Raw genomic sequence first — 21,465 nt, 5'->3', positions numbered from 1 at the left:
AGCGTTGAGGACAACGCTTTTTGAAGGAGAGGGGCATGTTAGGCCCCTATACTACTAGTGTAACCCCTTATTGTTATTAGTACAACCCACTTATTATATTGATGTACCCATGTAGTGCCCATAGTGTTACTATTGTGCCACATAGAAGCCCACTATTGTTACTGTTGTGCCCTACAATATTATTGTTATGTAGGCTTTGATTGTATTGGGACCACTTAGACTCCTATATATAAAAGGAGGTATTTTCATTTGTATCATCCAAGAATTGTTCATTTATGTAATGTAAAGGAGGTTGCCCCCTCGAAGAGGCTGAATTCTAAGGCGTCGATCTTTCTTTTCTATCTTTTCTTGAGCTGGTTTCATAACAAAAAATGACATCCACTTTGACTTAGTGAATCGAATTCTTTAGGGCCAACTTTTTCAACAAGGTAGCCAAGCCCCTGCAATTAAAATATAAAACCATCATGGTGAAACTGAATCAAGGGTTTTTAGTGCTATAAGAACCCCATTAATAGATTTTTGTTTTCCCTCCCCAATTTACACTTTGGCTTTGTGTTTGGCCCTAGTCATGAAGGATTTTCTACCCCTTATCTTCTGTCTAGGCTTGAATGGGGAAAATTTATCAAGACCACTCACACTTTCAAGGGTATCCCTTTTTCCATCTCTAGAATGAAGATTGTAGGGAACCATAGGATTTGATTGCTCCAAATGAACCCTAGATAAAGAAAATTTATTGGGAGGGGTACAAATAAAAGAAGAGGGATTAGGGTATGTGGGCTCATGCTCATAGGTTGGAGTAGAGGGCATCGTTGAATCAATATTGAGGATTTTTAGCATTCATATCAAGCATAATCATAGAACTAATTAAATTGCTAACCTTGGGCAGAGGAGAGCATTTACCCAGAAAGATGGCCTCTCTAGTTGACAAAGTTCCTTAAAGGTCTCTTTCTTCAAGGCCCTACATAGGTTCCTTTATGTCCATTTGGTCCACGCTTGGTCCTTCCATCCGCTACATGTTCACCATTATAGTTACATCCCTCATAACCCTTTTCACCCTTGGCTCATTTGCTTCTAGTTGATCTTTTGCACAAAACTCTTCCATTTGACATCCCTATTGATCCAAACTTCATCCTTCCCTTCACAACCCTGACGTCCTAATTTACCCGTGCATGGAGTTGGATAATCTCTTATCAAGTGCCCAATCTTGTGACAACGATGACAATGAAATGGGAAGCCTTCAGAGTCTAGGGTTTGACTACATGAGTAGCCTCTAAAATTGATGATTAGCTCGTCTATGAAACCATCATGAGGGTTTAAGCTTAGCAGAATATGCACCATGGATTTCCTATTACTGCACAAAAAGAAATGTCCGCTTCTAGGAATGTACCTAGGTTATCATCTATGCATTTAAACATATTAGAAGTCCATAATTGTGGAGGAGTCCAATCATCCCAACCCATATAGGAACTGTTGAGGCAAATTAATTACTTATCATTTAATTGTCAACCCGGGGGTTTCGTAAAACTTGCGAAGCATGCGTGCACTACATATGCTAGAAATTAACTTTCAATTTACATCAATCTAACTATGAAACCAAATAATGACAAACCAAATTCGCCTATTCTAATTCAACAATCAATTCAAAATAAATTATAGTACAGTGCGTGGAATTGAAATCTTAATCTATCACACTTGCAGGAATTGAAATCTTGATCTACCACACTTGCAGAAATGAAATTGCATGAAATGAAATCTACTCTAAGGGATCATGTGTGCATTATCAAATCAGGATCCTATGAAATGAATAATCAAAACCACATGATATGAAATGAAATAAAAAACAATCATTCTTAACCTCTAGATATGAAAGCAAATAAAAACAATCACTCTTAACCTCTCACACAGGAAAAGATATGAAATAAATAAATCTTAATCTATGAAAAACAATAAATCTTAATCTATGAAAAATAATAAATCTCACACATTATAAGTGGCCAATCCAAAAGCATGAGTGATGGAAAGTTGAGAGGCTCCAAATGCAAGTATAACCAAATCAAAGTGAACATCACTCATGAGCATGGTGCCAAAGCCAAATTCTATATTCAAAACATGAGCATTTCCCCAACTTTACACGTCTTTCAAAGGAGAAGGCTCTCCTATTTATACAAAAACATAAAAAGCTACCTCATTAATGGAGGTCCATTATTCTCTCCCTAGATCCCTAGAAAATCTCATAGAGTTACAACTCAAATAGATAATGATGAGACATACATCCTCTTTGACCTTTGTCCAAATCTTCTTCCATATCTTGAAGATAATTCGAATTTGAGTATTGGAGGCCACATAAAGGTGCCTTGGAAGCTTCCAATTGACCTACACATGTCATGAAACTCAAGCCACTTTTAAGTATTAGCAAGTATATGTCATTTTTCTAAAATTTAACCATTTAATTCACTTATAATACTAGAAATCATTAACTTTTGGAAAACACAAAGGTAACCCATATAATTATGAAAATGGAAGCTAATGAAAGGTTATATGGTCATGGGGTTGTGACATGTGAGTGAAATGGTGGTGATAAAGGTGAAAGTGGATGGTACTTTGAATACATTTTGGAGACTCTACATTCCCCCCAATTGACGTTATTGCATGTCCTCATGCAATCTACTGCATTGCTTAATCGTGATTTGCTTTTGAATAAGCTTGGCTTATATCATATGTCCTTAAACTTTGCATTTGATAGCATTTGACAATTTTATTTCATTTTGCAAAGTATTCCTTGTCATACATTGAACTGAAACATGTTTGGTTGGTTCTTGTGTGACAACCAAATCTTAATTAGTATTGGTTCTTGTGTTTCAATACCTTGTTTTTTTTTGTTGCAGCAAGATTCATTGAACATGTTTAAGAATGGATAAATCAGCCATATAATATGCTCATCATTTAGGCATTTATTCGCAAATCACATAACTTTTGAACCATGATGCAATCATAATGATTAGGACAAGTATGTTAGGATGAAATGAATTGAAATGGAATGAAGTGATATGGATGTGATAATAAATGGATGTCCCTTCCCCCCAACTAAAGGTGTTTACAATTTTTCAAACGAGAAAGGAAATATGGTGAAGTACTTTCCAAAAATTATAACTTCAGTATTCAAGGAATTCTATGATTAAAAGCTAGAAAATAACATACCTTTACTTACCTAGGAAGTGGACAAACTGTGCATATGTAGAGACGTTGTAACTGCTGTTGGATCATGGAATAGAATGTAGAATTTCATCTGCTCCTTGGTTGCATAAATGGTGGATGAGGTGGTGAAATTGGATTCTTTATTTCTACTGCTAGATCTATTGTATCTGCTGCAAAATGTTGAAATGATAATCTTCACCTACTACAAAACCCAATGGTACAATTCTAGTCATGCGAATGAATGTGTTGTTGTCGAGCATGAAGAGAAGTCATTGGATTACCAACCATTAATGAATGTTGTCAACCAATGCAAGGCAAACTCGCCATTAATGTCAATGAGTGCCAAGGTACCTAAGCACATCTTGCAAAGTGCGAATAGATGAGTTGATGTCAAGCCATTTGCAAGATCCAACGATCAAGGAACATTGATGTATTCCCATGATTATTGGTGAGAGAACTTGTCATTGATGCATACAAGCTTCAAGGTACTAATAAGGACTCTAGCCTTGAACCTAGATAATGTGCTAGTGTTGATATGCCAAGACTTGTTAGAAGGGAGGCCTTAATGAATCCTCCATCATCTAACACGGGTATGAAATGATGATTTTGGAAGGTCTATGAATGAAAAATTTTGCAGTGGATCAAGGTTTATTTGATGGAAAGGAAAATGACAAGAGAGTAAACAAGCGAACGGAAAGCAAAATGACAAATCAGCATGTAAGCAAGCTAAATGTCTCTATTAATGGGTTAATGAATGGAAATTATGGAAAATGTGAAGGAAACATGTGACTCTTTGCAAGGAAAATGGTGATGACGATGCTTAGCAAAAATGCTTGGATAGCTTGTGAGTTTGGAGAGGAAAAATGATGGCATTTATGGATGATAGAAATGGATTCAATTGGTTTATATTTCTTGAAATTGGTCGTAGAAAACCAACCATGCATAAAATGGCTTCCTTCAATTCTTCGATTGTCCTGGAACCTAAAAAAAAACATGGCAATAAGATTGCAATAAAACGTGTGTTCAAAGAGAAGTGATCAATTTCTTCTAGATACATATGAAAAATTTGCATAATTAACAGGTTCATGACGTGTCTTCATTTCAAATGGTTAGTCTGATTTCATAATTGTGATAATAAATCCAATTTCTAAAAGAAAACAATTTCCTCAATTTATGCTTGAATCATAGCATTTCATAAAGATAAAGAAATATTATTTGTGAATGCTTAATGATTCCTGCAAAAGAATCCTCAATAAAAAAAATTCATCAATTGATCTTGTTGATAAAACGCCTTCATAGTTCTTCTTCTTTCCTGCATCATGCTTGAAAACATCATCATTAGACAAAACCAATAAATGTTGATCATGATTTTAGAATTAGAATGCATTGTTGACAAGTAGATCATTGAGTTAAATACATAGCTGCAGAATTGTGGTTCAACTGCAGAATTGCGCAGTTTCTGTAGCTAAAATCCTTAACAGACAGTTAAGTACACACAACTATGCATTTTTGTTATGAACAAATAACGAGTCCAATCTTCAAATTAATCAATACTTCTTCGAGGAAAATTAGTAAAAAGAACATTTATTATTATTATTATTATTTCTATTTTTTTTTATATATTTTTTTATTCTTGCTTCGACAGGTGTGTTTGAGTGGACCATCACAACAACTTTTTCTCAATTTTCTCCAATCACTAAATGAATTTCACATCAATTTTTTTAATGACAATTTTCCATGGCAATTTTCAAAAAATAATAATAAAACGCACAATCTAAAAATTAATGAAATATTTACAAAATTAAAAAGTAAAATAAATATACAAACTGAAATACACAAATAGACTGATTAATTGATCTGTTGTCTATGCTTGAAGTTAGAAGATGCCTATCATCATCTTGCTCATTCGACTTATGCCTACCAGTGGCGAACTTTTTGTACAAGTTAGAAAACACTCCAGCGAGTAGAGTGGATATTGCAGTAATAATGAGAGTTGTAACAACTGCGTTAGATTTGTCATTTTTCTTCCCTGATTGTTCAAGAGGAGGCAAATCGGAAATATGTGAAACGATGGATGAACATTGGTCTGAAGGAAAAACTGTTGTCAATGATGATGATGGGCTGGAAGCCTGAAATGTTCATTCACCATAAATAAATCGAATTATTGGGAGATTCAATAAAAGGTTCTTCACCGAATCTAGAACCGAAACTCTTTGTTGGCAAAACACCCCTTTCTTGGCAAACCTCGCCAAAATCCAGCAAACGACAAGCAATGTGAGAAAACGATGATCCACATCTCAGCATCTACGTGGCAGATCTACCTCCCATAGATCAGGGAGGCCAAATTCTTGGCGGATTTTTTGTAGGAGAAAACCGAATGGCCGCAACTGTCTCTGTTGATTAATTAAAAACCGTTTTTTCTCACGCAATTTGCCAAATAGGGCTCCAGAGAACCCTGAATATCTCCCAATCGGTTAAGAATTTAAGAAAATCGCTCCTGGGTATTATAATTGACCCTGTTTTGAAGAAAACCCACGTTTTAGTTTTTTGAAATTCATTTTCAATTGGCCAAAAATCGTGTTTCAAAAACGATGTTTTTAAGATGCTACGCATTTCTGGCAAATGCTCAGGTAACTGATGGGTCTTGAAATTAAATAATGGTTGCATTCTAGAATTGCTGGAGATTGTTATGGCTCATGTCTGGTGCAAATCAAATTCCTTTGCAACCTTCAGCATTCGCAAACCATTCCTTTGCCCATGGTAAGATCTATTGAATGTTTTATTTGCAGAGTTGATTTTTTAAATGTTCTTGCAGGTTTGTTTCGAGGCCAAAGCTCAAACTGCAATGTGTATTCCACCGCCAAGGGAAAAAACAGATCTAACCACTGAATTCACCCAACAAATCATCATTTTATAAATCAATGTTTCTATTGTTGCAGCTCAGGCAAAAATATTAACCAACGCTCGGATCTGGATATGTATTACATATATTTTTATTTGCAGGTTTTGTATAAGGTCGAAGCCCAAGATTACGATTTGCGTTCATGTTTTTACCTACCATGACTACTATTGATTCAACCTCATCAACCCTTCATGAGTTTTGTATGCATGCGTTGTTTTTTTATTATGGTTTTTGTTAATTGTTTTGTTTTATTGTTTATTTTTTAATGTTTTGTTTTGTATTTTTATTTATTTAGTTTTTCTTGTTTTATTAATATAATTTTAAAAGATTATTTTTATTTATTTAGTTTTTTTTGTTTTATTAATTTTTTTTAAATGATTTTGTTTTTTAATATAATTTTTTTTATTTGTGTTTTGTTTTTGGTTTTTGTTTTGTTTGGTTTATTTAAAAAAAAATGTTTTTTTTTAAGAAAATCTAACATGATTTTTTATTGAAAATATTTTTGTGAGGTTAATGAAAAATGTAAGAAAATAAATAAAAATCTAAATATTTTAAAGTCTAAAAACTTAAAAAAAAAATGCAATCAAAAACTTAAAAAAAAATGCAATCAAGAACTTAAAAAAAATGTAATCAAGTTTGATTTTATTTTTTCCTAATTTATCTATTTGATTTTTTTTTATTTTTTAAGTATATGAATGTTTCCAATGGAGCCATGTATGTAACAAAATGATAGATATACTCATATGGAGGTTTGAAATATATTCTTTGATACGTACCCGTGTATGAGAGACCAATTGTCTTGATTGAGATGATGTCAGAAGACACTGAAGAATGGAATACTGGGATCCAATGATTGTCTTGAACCAAGATTCAATATAATCTTGTCTTCCTTGGCTTCCTTCTATCATGCCATGCAAGTCCTCACATATGTGATCTCCATTCATAGAATCTGGTGATAGGCATGCATGAAACTTTTCAATCTTAGGTTCCAACAAGTGCTCTTTATTGATGGGCATCCATGATTCTTGGATCTTATTTGAATCTTCTTCTTCTGGTTGTTGTTCTTCAATGACAGCTGGTGAATCATTTTGCAATACCTCAACATTGTAAGTGGATTGAGGTGTTTTATTGTTGGGGATTCGAAATGGTTGTGCAGGTAGTGGAGTGGGAATGGATCTTTGGGGTGTTTATGTGTGTGGTAATGGAAAAGGTTGAATTGAGATTAATTGAGAATGAAATTGATGTTGTGGTGGAGGTGAATGGTATGAATAACATTGATATTTGTATTGAGGATAGTGAGGGAAATATTGAGTATATGATGGATTTCCTCTATAAGTCTCTTCCCAAGCTTGTTTCCAAGATTGGTTTTGAGATTTGGATTGATATGGCCAAGGTTGCCAAGGCAAAGGTGTTTGCCAATTACTTTGAGATTGTTGTGCATAACCCTGAAATTGTGCACAATGATATTGCACTATATTGGGTTGATGAGGCTAGCATGGTCCTCTTGGAGCTTGATTCACTCCATTATCCTTTTGGTAAACTGCCTTTAACCCTGGTAATGATGGGCAATCTTTAGTAGCATGTGATCTTGCACAAATTTTACAAATTTTAATGTTATCAAGTGGACATTCATGCAAAGCAACATTTTCAACTTTTTTCTTGTTTTGCATTCTTAGCATCTCAATTTGTTCATTTAAGTTACCAAGAATGTTTACCAAGTTCTTAAGTTCAGTTTGACTTACTAATCCCATTGTCAACTTACTTTCCCTTGTTGTAACTAGATCTTGAGGAGATCTTCCATACTTTGTTTTTCCTCTTGATATGTTCTTGCATAGTTCACAAATCTCTTGAAATGACAATTGATAAACATCTCCTTTTCCCACCAGGTTAAGAAGATCAATCCATTCATCCTTTATAGCATTTAGTAGGAGAGTTTTTAATATGTCTGATCCTAAATTATGCATTTTAGATCTTTTGATATTATAAGTAAATCTCTCCACTAGGTCTTCTAGATTTTCATCCTCTTTTTTATTCATCTTAAAGACTTCATTTCTAAGGCCGTGATGTTTATAATGATTTTTATATTTTTCCAAAAATACTCTTTTCATATCATCCCATGTCCTTATAGAATTTGTTCCTAAAGTCATGAACCATCTAAGAGCTTTATCCTTCAATGTTGTTGGAAACAAATTCAATTTTTGAATGTGTAATGAGTAGCCATAAGATCTACAAATGATTTCAAATTCAAAAAGAAAAGTTTTTGAGTCTTCTAATCTCATACCTTTGAAGTTAGGAAGTATGGATGGAGGGATGTTCTTCATTTGAACATTGACATCAGTTTCTTGAATGGGAAATCCAAAAGGATCTCCATCCATTTCTTCATCCTCCTTTGTCATCTCTTCTACCTACAAAAATAAGAATTCATGATGTGGATGTGTGGCTCTTACTGCACCACGTGATATAGTGGGGGTGGTAGGTGATTGAAGGTTTATATATATATATATATATATATATATTTATTTATTTATTTATTTATTTATTTATAAAAACGATATGCAACTAAATGATTTATGCATCTACATTTTGTAATCATGCATCTAAAATATATATATATAAATAATAAATAAATATGAACTCTAGACTGAAAGCTAGTTCTTATGCACACTTCCCCAGCAACGACGCCAAAACGTTGAGGCAAATTAATTACCTATCATTTAATTGTCAACCCCGGGGTTTCCTAAAACTTGTGAAGCATGCGTGCACTATATATGCTAGAAGTTAACTTTCAATTTAGATCAATCTAACTACGAAACCAAATAATGAAAAAACAAATTTACCTATTCTAATTCAACAATCAATTCAAAAGAAATTATAGTACAATGCGTGGAATTAAAATCTTAATCTATCACACTTGCAGGAATTGAAATCTTGATCTACAACACTTGAAGAAATGAAATTGCATGAAATGAAATCTACTCTAAGGGATCAAGTGTGCATTATCAAATCGAGATCCTATGAAATTAATAATCAAAACCACATGATTAAAAAAAAAAATCATTCTTAACCTCTAGATATGAAAGCAAATAAAAACAATCACTCTTAACCTCTCACACAGGAAAATATATGAAAGAAATAAATCTTAATCTATGAAAAACAATAAATCTTAATCTATGAAAAATAATAAATCTCACACATTATAGGTGGCCAATCCAAAAGCATGAGGGATGGAAAGTTGAGAGGCTCCAAATGCAAGCATAACCAAATCAAAGTGAACATCGCTCATGAGCATGGTGCCAAATCCAAATTCTATATTCAAAACATGAGCATTTCCCCAACTTTACACATGCCTTTCAAAGGAGAAGGCTCTCCTATTTATACAAAAACATAAGAAGCTACCTCATTAATGGAGGTCCATTATTCTCTCCCTAGATCCCTAGAAAATCTCATAGAGTTACAACTCAAATAGGTAATGATGAGACACATATCCTCTTTGACCTTTATCCAAATCTTCTTCCATATCTTGAAGATAATTCGAATTTGAGTATTGGAGGCCACATAAGGGTGCCTTTGAAGCTTCCAAATGACCTACACATGTCATGAAACTCAAGCCACTTTTAAGTATTAGCAAGTATATGTCATTTTTCTAAATTTTAACCATTTAATTCACTTATAATATTAGAAATCACTAACTTTTGGAAAACACAAAGGTAACCCATATAATTATGAAAATGGAGGCTAATGAAAAGTTATATGGTCATGGAGTTGTGACATGTGAGTGAAATGGTGGTGATAAAGGTGAAAGTGGATTATACTTTGAATACATTTTAGAGACTCTACATGAACCATGTCAATATTTTCATGGTTAGCATCAAATGAAGGGTGTCATAGTTTCATAATGGCAGGAACAGATTTAATGCACCAATTTCTATTCAAAACCCCATGAACCTCTTTACCTTATTAGAGATATGCCATAAACCATCAATGAGTAAGGGAGGTTACTTTCAGGGTTTCGGTGACCGCCTCCTTCCCTGCCTTTGCTACCCATTCTTGCAAAAAATCTTGAGGGAATTTCCTACCTCTGGCTTGACCAACTATCAATTTTTCAGATGTTTCCATTACCTTGTCCAGCGAAACTCTCTTATCCACCACCAAGTTTTTGTTCCCCTCTTTCAGCTTATGGTCTTACCCTTTTTCCATTTTTGGGGGGATTCTGGCTCTGCACTTGTGCTTTCCAACCCCTTTAGGGTTTCAAACTGTTCTCCAAACAAAAAAATATCTACCACTGTCTGATCAAAATAATTAACCAGATTAGGGTTTGCTAGCACACCCTCCTCAATGTGCCCAAATAACTCTCCCACCTCAGGTCCTTGAAGAAGATGGCTTGCTTCATTCCCCTCATCACCTTCTAGAAAATTAGCTTGTACACTAGGAAGGGGTTTTGCTTGGTCTTCTACTGCTATCCCAACAGGTTCTGAGTTAAAAAAATGTGCTACTACATCCCCATTTAGAGATTGGAAACCCTTGTCGTTCACTTCTGCGGGTATCAACTCAAAGCCCAGGCTTCGAAAAATTAAGGAGTTTTTTGTAGCAAACCCTAGGGGAGGGTATTTGTTTTCTTCGATTAAAACTTCAAATGTAACTTTTGAATTTCTAGGTCATTATTCCTGTTTATGTCGTCTAATTGTCATGTGGGCACCTCATTTTCCAATGGTTCCTAAGTCATAAAATCATGTCTGAATCTATTGGTTCCTCCATAAAATCCAGCAATTCTTCCTCGTGAACAACAAGAGTGTTTGACTCAGCATCCATAGATTTCATTGCAAAGAAAACCCTAGAACTGCAACATCAGGTTCCTAGCACAGTAATGTTTACGTGATTGTAAAACCACCAAAGTGCCACAAAGCCCTCATTCCTCGATGGCATGTCTCTTCTAACAACATGTCATCTTTATATGTTATATATTTTAATGTGATATGTAGAATATGATTTTCTTTTATCTAAAAAAATGTTCTTAATTTTATTAGTAAAAACAAAATTACAATATATATATATATATATATAATGTTTACATCTAACGCCTATACATCTCTCGTATAATGGGTTGTAAAGCGCCACTTAGCGCAATTATTTAAAATTAAATTATTATTTTTTAATTAAAAACGTTCTTTAAACTATGTATATTTTTTAGATAATTATCATCAAGTTTCAAATTTAGTGCATGTTTTAAAAGAATTTGATACATTATATGCTTTTTGTGATAATACTTTAATCAATTAAATAACATAGTATTTATTAGTTTTTGTCTAAGGTTAAGGTTATACAAATTATTTTGATCATTTATTTCGTTATATTTTGAGTGTAAATATTTATTTATTTATTAAATAAATATTTACACTCAAAACATAGACGATGACTCCGAAAGATAACACTACACAAAATATAGATCGCAAAAGCCTCAAATCAATAAGTGATTGTTTTTGTTTTTATTTTTTTGACAGGAAGAGAATTAAATTCTTATTGGAAAACAATGGTTCATAAAGCGGAAATAGGAAAAAAAATGGCCAAATATCCATACATGTGTGTGTGTATGACTTTTTATTAGTAATCATAAGAATTAACTAAATTATAACTTTATCTAAAATTGCTATTATTATTATTTGTAAGTTGAATTATATTTTCTCAAAATTGTGAATTACATAATTCTACCCATCTCAAATTAGCGCAGTTCAATGCATTATTTGTCTCAATTTGCATAGGGAAACAAGATCTGTTCACCAATAATTTACTAGGAAGAGTCAAAATATAGAGTCCATGATCGATAACAACTATATATTACAATGATAATAACCATAAAGAAACAAAAAAGCTATAAAAAAACATAATCAAAGCTTAAGAATTGATGAGGACACCGGGGCAAGTCCTTTGAATTAGAGCTAAGAGGAGTAGAAAGTTTGAGTTCACATTGAAGGTGGCTCTCCACATGATCCAAATGAGCATCCAGACTGACCAAACATGAGCATTGATGACGTTGCACCCTTTGAATCTCATTCAAGGAAGCTATAATGTCTTTTCGATCCTCATGTTTCTCTTTTAAGACTCTTAAATGGTTTTCAATTGTTAATATAAGGTGACTGAGTTTAGATACAAGTTCCATATTCCCTTGGTATGTCCAGGGCTAGAAATCCAGTTAGCAACTTCCTCCATGATCTCAGAATCAAAATATGCGTTATGACCATTGATAGCATGAGATTCTAGCTAGAGAATTTCATCATGGATGTTTGGAAGGGTGACTTAGTGAAACAGGACTCCGACGTCTCAAGCTTGATCCTAGGCCCTTAGATGACCTTGCGGGTTTCTACCCCCACACCCCTTCGACTGCCAATGATTTTTCGAGGCATAGTGCCTCCAAAGGAAAAGCATGTGACAAGATTAAGGACAGATACCAACCTTGGGAGAAGAGAAAGAGATTGATCCAACCCGAGGCCGAAGACAAGCAGAGGGTGGTAGAAGAAACTAGGTAACCCAAGTTTATGGAAAAAGTCCCTTGAAGCGAAAACACTACACACCACCACCAAGAAGTGATCCCCTCCCATCAGTAGATATCATAGAACTAAAACTAGAGCCCACAAAAGAATTATAAAGAAATCTCTAGAATGAAACCCGTAAGACTCAAAAACAAAATAAGAAACAACATAATTGGAAAGGAAAATCTAGAGCTTGAACCCATTGTACCTCATATCCCAAGACAACATTGTCCCTTACGTAGCATGCAAAGATGCACCACCATCAGAAGATAGCATTAACCATAGAGTACCCCACAGGAAACCATGGAGTTGATGCAAAACAAAGCCCAATTTAGTCACATAACCAACTAACAACTTCAAATTCATGCTGCAAGACCTTCTAAACATATGGGTTGGAATGAGGTGCATGAATACCCAACCCTTTGCCACCTCAAAGCTGGAAGCAAGCAACCCAGGCACAAAAGAATGTTGAAGGTTACACAACTCTGAGTCTAAGCTTCCTCCTTTCACTAGGCTATCACTAAAGAGTTGCCAAGGAAATATTCCCACTTGTAGTGGGGAGAGCACCAATCCAACATAAATTCCCATCAACCTCTAACTGATATGCAGGACGAGCTAAATGATAAAGGTGGTCCATCAAATGTCGAGGGAAAAAAGTTCACATACTCTTGCATGGGGCAGGCAGACCATGCCAACACCCTGTCTATTTAATGTCGAAGGAGGTGGTAAGGTGGTGGGCATCCCACCAACCTTGATTACCATTTGTCCATCCACCTTGATCGAGGGTAACATTATTATTGTTATTATTAATGATAAAAAAGATAAAGTTAAACATATATACATTTTAAAAAAATCATATAACAATATTATTAACCGAGAAATTTATTTAAAAAATAGTTATGTTTTTTTTTTGCATTTTTAATTAAATTGATTAATTAGAAAAAAAAGGTCACATGAACATAAGGTATGGTTTTAGGGCATGAGGTATTAATAAGCCATGATATTGGGCCATTATATTATAACAAAACTTATTTACAAGTTAAGAACCTCCATGGTAAAGTGGAGTTCAATCTCCATGGTTAAGAATTATGTTACATGTTTTTTTAAATGTACATATGTTCAACTCCTATATTAACTCTCCTAGTGGCACGATCGAGTAGTTGGCATAATGAGATACCACGACCTAGATTACTTCAACTAGTTACTAATTCACTGTGCTAAAAAAAACAAACAAACAAACATAGGCCCCACACCTTCATGGAGTAAATTATAGAAAATCTTAGTTCTTTATATGCAAAAACAAATCAAATAAATATAAAAACTATGAATACAATTAATTTAATTAAACTATACGAAGAATATAAATATCAATAACCAAATTTACATTTAAGAGTTTTATCACTACTTATAATATATCCATAAGCATATATTAGATATGTTAGCTTATAATTTAATTGTTATTAAACTTAGCTTATAGGATCATGAATAACAAGAGATGATTCAACAAGTATCTAAAATATATTTATGTCGTAAGGCGATCCCTCTGGGAAGAACTCCCACTCATGCCACTGTGTTTCATTGTACATCATGAATTTATGTGTTAGACGATTAAAATAATTTGCATCATTGAATCATTACATAATAAGCGGTGGAGATGAGAAACCAACTATTTGGAACGAACCAACAGTGATATATCGACTTGTAGGACAACAAATTCAAATATTTTGATGATTTGAGAAAGAATATAGAGAAATTCCATGGCTCTGTCTCCGTCACCGCGAAATGGCACTACATCATCGCAGGCAACCCCAACTGTAGGACTCGTTTGAATTTCATGTCTCGCCCAAGTATATATCCTTCAAACAACGTCAACCCTCCTCCTAATGTAATTTTGGCCATAGAGCATCCACTTGAGGTTGTGGAACTAATTTTGATTACCCAGAGAGAAAAGAGAAGCAAAATGCAATTTAGTTGCTCCCTAACGACACTACAGTTCAGGTGAGGACGGAATTGGGGTACAGGTATTTCAGCCTTGTTGGGGTTTCACTCGGACAAAAGGATGGATTGGAGACAATTTATAAGAATTTTGTTGAGCCAAGGGTTAATGGGGGTAAAAACGGGTGGGAAATGCATTGTTATGATGTATGGGCTGACTGGATCAGGGAAGATTCATACCATGTTTGGGTGTGCTAATGAGCCCGAGATCATTTACAAAACTTTGCATGGTATATTGGGCGACTATTCAGGTGAGGATGGTCGAGAAGATTGGGTTTTGGGGAATAGGTATAAGGTTAAGGTCATCATTTTGGAGATCTGCAATGAGGAAATTTATGATCTGCTTACCACCAATGATTCCTCCTTTGGCCTTAATGTGGGATGGTACAAGAATACTGGGTGTAGGGTTCCATTTTCCCCCAAACTTTGGTTTGCTTCTCTGTTGTTTCTTCTCTTGAATTTCCTTTGAAATCGGGTTTTGTGAATGAGAGCATCTCATTAAAGATTCAAATAGCTCAAACCTAGAGGTGCAACATGGGTTTTGTGTGGATTTGTTTGTTTGGTTGGTTGCAAGTAAGATTAGAAGTGATGGGCCAAAAGGTCAAGAATGTGATGTTTATATCTGGAAATGACATTGGAAAGATTGCAAAGGAGGTTGCCAAAGTAGAGAACAGGACATATGTCAAGAGTATTGTTTGCAACAACAAAATCTCTAGGAGCCAACGTCACCTATGAGGTAAAACCAAACAATTAAACTATGAACAATCATTCAAAATCGGTAAAAGAAAAAACTCTTAAATAAACTTAAATGACTGAACTTTATGTTGATTTTTACTGTAATAATGCATATTTCTAGTTTTTAATTTAACTTTTGGTCATGTTGGTCAGTCAACTACTTCTTTGTCCCCTTTCATTGGTTTTCCTCTTTCTTTGGCACCGTTTGCATAAATACCAGAGGATAAGTAGAGTGGAGGTAACTCTGCTTTTTAAAAGAGAATTTTCAATGGGAGATCCATGCTTATGGTGGATTTAGTTGTATTTTATGCCGATTTCTGCAAAGGTGATCTAAGGATAAAAATATTTGCGTTTTGCACAAGTGATTCCTTCTGATAGGGTTTGTTTTCTTGGGATAATTTTGTCAACTCTTTAGATTTCTTGTTCTTGATATGTAATGTCAGGTAATATAAGGGTATTGACCATGCTTTCCTATCTTTATGGATGCAGGTTTGCAATGTGTGTTTGAATAGATTACCAAAAATTTCATCTAACATGCAAGTGTCGATTAGGTAATAATAACATCTTCACAATGAAATAAATTGACCAAATCCTGAAGGGGTAGATCATAGTAGACATCAAAATTGCATAACCAAGTGTATTTGTGTTGTGCTTTCAAACCTTTGGTTCACACTAAGGAATATTTGGTTAAAAAAAATATGAGCTTTTCTACATGTTTTTGCCTTTTTAGCCCATCAATTGTTAGAGGAGTCAATTCTTTATTTGACCGAGTCACATGCATGATGGTCATTCCATGCCCTTGTTCTTTGGAAATCCTTTTAGAATTTTTATTAAGCAATCATTCAATTCCTCTGCAAGGGTTAATAAGATATTGAAAGGTTTTGAGACTCCTTTATTACAAATATTAGAGAATCTCAAGCTGAATAAGCCAAAGGATTTATAGATTTGACATGGATGCAACAAGCCATGGAAGCCTTCTTCACAATCCATAGTGGTATGAGATCCTTAGTTGTGGTTATGTGGTTTCCCATAGAAAAATGGGATAAAAAATGGATTGATCAACATCTAGATGACACTGTAAATCTGCTTGATATTTGTATTGCATTGAATGTTGAAATCTCATGTCTCGATCACCGCCATCTTATAGTCCAATATGTATTGCATTTTCTGAATTTCTCTGATGGAATTCCATCATCTGAAAAGTTATTTCGTGCCAAAGATCATCTAGGAGAGTTTTTAGGAGAAACAAAATTTGGGGAGAAAAATGGTGTGTCCCAAACCAACAAGAATATTGAGAATTGTGTTGCCATATTAGAGGCTATGTGTAAAAGTCTTCACCTAAGGAAGGTGAAATCCTTGACCAAGAGCAGAGTTATATTGAGGGCTATATATGGGGTGAAGGAAACAACTATATTCATTTGCAGTATTCTTGTATCTATCTTCATGGGTTCTTCTGGTCCATTGGTGGACTTAAGAATTCCTGATCAGTTTTTGTGTTCAGTTTCATTTATGACGTTGTAACAAGATGTGAATGAAGAAATCAAGGGTGGGTTTTCCATGGGTCGTGTTACAGTTCTGAAAGAGCTAGAGAGTTTGAATGCAGCAGTTAAAAATCTTCACTTAACGATTCATATGTTATCCCTATAAATACTAGGAGTAAATGCAATATAATTTTGGCTCACAGAGGGATCAGAGCAAGCATATCAAATAAGACAAGCAGTTCAAGAATTACAACAAAGTGCATATTTGGTTTCCCGAGTTTTAGATCCTCTCACATAACAGATCAATGAATTTTCCAGATTATTTTAAGGAAGAAATGCTTTGCTTCACAACCTTAGATTTTCTGGTGATAACGAAACATAAATTGAACATGAACTCTTTAAAAAGTGAACAAATGGAGTTGATTAGAGACAAAAGTTGTATTTTCATGTATTTTTTATTGTTTGTGTTTTTCACAAGTTATTCCTTCTTATAAGGCCTGTTTTTTTGGGAGAATTTTGGTCAACTCTTTATATTTCTTGTTCTTGATATGTAATACCAGGTAATATATGGGTATTGACCATGCTTTCCTGTCTCTATGGATGCAAGTTTGCAATGTTTGTTTGAACGGATTGCCAAGAATTTCATGTAACATGCAAGTGTTGATTAGGTAATAATAACATATTCACAATTAAATAAATTGATCAAATCTTGAAGGGGCAGATCAAAGTAGACACAAGAATTGCATAACAAAGCATATATATGTTGTGCTTTCGAACCTCTAGTTCACGCTGAGGAATATTTGGTTCAAAAACATTTTTAAGTAGGAGCTTTTCTACATATTGTTTCCTTTTTATCCCTTCAATTGTTAGAGGAGTCAGAACTTTATCTGACCATGAGTCGCCTGCATGATGGTCATTCCATGTCCTCATTCTTTAGAAATCCTTTTAGAATGTTTATTCGTAAGCGGTCATTCAATTCCTCTGTAAGGGTTAATCAAATATTGAAAGGTTTTGATACTGCTTTATTACAAATATTAGAGTGTCTCAAGCTAAATAAGCCAAAGGATTTTATACACATATCATGGATGCAACATGCCATGGAAGTCTTGTTCACAATGCATAGTGATATGAGATCCTTAGTTGTGGATCTCTGGTTTCCTTTAGAAAAATGGGATAAAAAATGGATTGATCAATATCTAAATGACACTGTAAATCTGCTTGATATTTGTATTGCATTGAATGTTGAAATCTCATGTCTCGATCATCACCATCTTATAGTCCAGTATGTACTACATTTGTTGAATTCCTTTGATGGAAATCCAACATCTAACAAGCTATTTCATGTCAAAGATCATTTGGGAGAATTGTTAGGAGAAACAAAAGTTAGGGAGAAAAATGGTGTGTCCCAAACAAACAGGAATATCGAGAGTTGTGTTCCATATTAGAGGATATGTGTAAAAGACTTCACCTAAGGAAGGTGAAATCCCTGACCAAGAGCAGAGTTCTATTTAGGTCTATATATGGAGTGAAGGCAACAACTATATTCATTTGCAGTATTCTTGTATATGTCTTCACGGGTTCTTTTGATCCATTGGTGGACTTAATAATTCTTGATCAGTTTTTGTGGTTAGTTTCATTTATGAGGTTGCAACAAGATGTGAATGAAGAAATCAAGGGTGGGTTCGCCATGGGTTGTGTTACAATTCTGAAAGAGTTGGAGAGTTTGAATGCAACAGTTAAAAATCTTCACTTAACGATTCAGATGTTATCCCTAGAAATACTAAGAGGAAATGAAAGACAGTTTCATCTCACAGAGGGATCAGAGAAAGCACAACATATAAGACAAGTAGTTCAAGAATTACAACAAAGTGCATATTTTCTTTCCCAAGGTTTAGATCCTCTCACACAATAGATCAATGCATTTTCAAGATTATTCTTAAAGGAAGAAATGCTTTGCTTGACAGCCTCAGATTTTCTGGAGATAACGACATGCAAATTGAAGATGAACCCTTGAAAAAGTGAATGAATGGAGTTTATCAAAGACAAAAGTTGTATTTTCATGTATTTTTTTTTTTTTTTTTGTTAGACGAGTTTCCATCTACTCCCATAAGTTACTAGTGCATTGAGGTGTGTGTTATGCTTAGGGCTTACTACTGGTTTTTCAGATGGATGAGTTTTGCACCATATGTATTTGTATATATTGATGGACAAATATATGTAATCTTTGAGTTCTCAAATATATACATAATCTTTGAGTTTTTAAATATATGTATAATTTTTTGGTTTTGTGATCCTGACTTCGTAGAGTATTTTGTTTCTTCACATCCTGTCTTTGTATTTTATTAGTGTTTCAAATTGATAGGGATTTCAAAGAATCAAATATGTTTCCATCTTTATATGCACATTTTTTCTTTAATCGGCTTGCATCTTGTGACAGGATTCATCACTGGACAACATCCCTTAGGGATATTTTATGGTAATAACTATTTTTTTCTTCATTCAACTTGCATCTTGTGATAGGATTCATCATTGTGCAACATCCCTTTGGAATAATTTGTGATAATAACTATTTTTCTACAAACTATTTCTTGTTCTTTTGCATATAGTTGAGCCAATGTCAATGTCTCTTCTCTAAAGGCATTCTTTTCACCATACATGTTATTTTTGTTGATTGTGTTTTGGTCTAATGTTCAATCTCTCTAGATGCAAGGGTTCCTCACATTTGGCTATAATTTTCACATAATTCATTGGTGTAGCTTTCCATAATTTTTTTACATAATGATAATGCTGATTTTCTCAGTGGTAAACCTCCCAATTTCTCCAACTCAATGATAATAATTCGCATGAAAATTTAAACTCTTGTTAGATCAAATTTTTTGTCAATTCAAAGAAAAAATGAATTTGAAATTGAATAGTAATTGAATTACCGTTGGATATAAATCTCAGTGTTTGAATCTAGGCTATTAATTTGGTATTTGAACTTGGAACTTTATCATGACAATACCCTGTCTCAATCACTAGGCCACAATTTATATCTTGCAACCATAGTATGAGAATAAATAAAGTCGCTTTCTATTTTGGCTTCAAGATATAATTTCACATAAGCTGATATTTTCAAACTAATCAAATTATGCCCAAATGATTCCCTTGGAATGTTCTTTGCCAGGGGGAATCCATGTTCCACGTTAGTAAGTCCCTTCTGTCATCCATGTAGCCTTCAATACCTTCAACGACTCTGTAGGATCAGCTCCCAACTAAATTTGTGATCTCTTTGAACAAACCTCTTCATGAGAATTATAAGATGCCACAATACCTCAAACCTGATGAGGTGCCATCACATTCAAACCCTTGAAAAAATGGCAAAGTAAAATGAATATATATATATATGCTAAAATCTAAAAACTATACACATCAAAATAAGAGTTGTGCTAAATTAAAATGAAACAATCAAAACTAAATTCTCATGTCTAATTTTATTCCATTCTTAGATGTGAAATATCCATCCAAATCGAATGAGTTTCAAAAGTTTTCCAGAGTAGCTACCCCTCTGACCTGGCACCTAAGCCAAACAAAATCTATTGTGTGCAGTGCAACCCCTTGGGGATTGCATCTTGATGCACTAACAAAAATAAAAATTTAAAATAAAAATGGCAATATTTGGTGTTGCTTATACTTGAATTATGCCCAGATGATCTCCCCTAGAATGTTCTCTGTCAAGGGGAAATCCATGTTCCACACCAGTGAGTCCCATCTTCCATCCATGTAGCCCTCAATACCTTCAGTGGCTCTATAGGATCACCTCCCAACTCAATTTGTGCTCTCTTTGAACAAATATATTCACGAGCATTGTAAGCATTTGATCTTCTCCTGATAGAATCTAGTAATGAATCAATCGTCACTGTAAACTCATCATGCTCTCGCTTAACCTTCCTATGCTCCTTCACAAAATCTGGTTTCACTTTGTTTTTGGTGAAGTCATGTTTTAATTTGAAATATCTCTCAGGATTGTGAGGCTCTATGCTATGCTTTCTACATAAAGCCACATAGATTCTAGAAAAGCTTGTATCTTATGAAAGAGATTCATATGTGAGAAGAGACCCACCATCATGAGATAAGTAGCGATGGAGCTTCTCTACAGAATAGTCAGCTACAAGAATAGAAACAATAGTATTGAAAGTAACAAGAGGAGGTTCCTTGTCTGGATCAATAGTAGAGACAATCACATCAATCCCTGGAAGATCAGATCTCCCCCTTGGGTTCTAAGGCCTTGGATGCTCAAATCTCTCCTTGAGAACATTAAATCAATCATTATATTTACAAGACAAACCTTGGGTAGTTGATCTAGAACCCATGATAAAGAAAACCAAATCTCACATACCACTGATAATCCTTGTAGCCACATTACATCATTATTGGGATGGAAAATCTGACATATGAGTAAGAAATAAAGTGCTACAAGACGAATTAGCATCAACAATGAGCAAACAAAAGAAGCAAAATCATGGAGTTGTAGAATATTGGCAAAACAAAGTTGGACTATTATTATCATTTTATTTTTATCATCTGATGAAACCTAGCTTGATCTATGGAACATATTCTCTCATAATCAAAAGTCAAGTTTAATCAATCTACA

At 34.2% G+C, this 21,465-nt stretch overlaps 2 pseudogenes; both read left to right on the top strand.

Moving 5' to 3' along the window:
* The first annotated feature begins 16,126 nt into the window (after positions 1 to 16,126).
* LOC149144403 (protein BPS1, chloroplastic-like) lies at positions 16,127 to 17,241 on the top strand (annotated as a pseudogene).
* A 484-nt stretch (positions 17,242 to 17,725) lies between these two features.
* Positions 17,726 to 18,854, top strand: LOC149144402 (protein BPS1, chloroplastic-like; annotated as a pseudogene).
* The last annotated feature ends 2,611 nt before the right edge of the window (positions 18,855 to 21,465 follow it).

The sequence above is a fragment of the Pinus tabuliformis genome, chromosome X (assembly GCF_031772625.1).
Source record: "Pinus tabuliformis cultivar Carrire ecotype Pingquan chromosome X, CPIR1, whole genome shotgun sequence".
NCBI lineage: Eukaryota > Viridiplantae > Streptophyta > Pinopsida > Pinales > Pinaceae > Pinus > Pinus tabuliformis.
The sequence above is the reverse complement of the archived record's forward strand: the minus strand, read 5'-3'. Positions and strand labels throughout refer to the sequence as shown.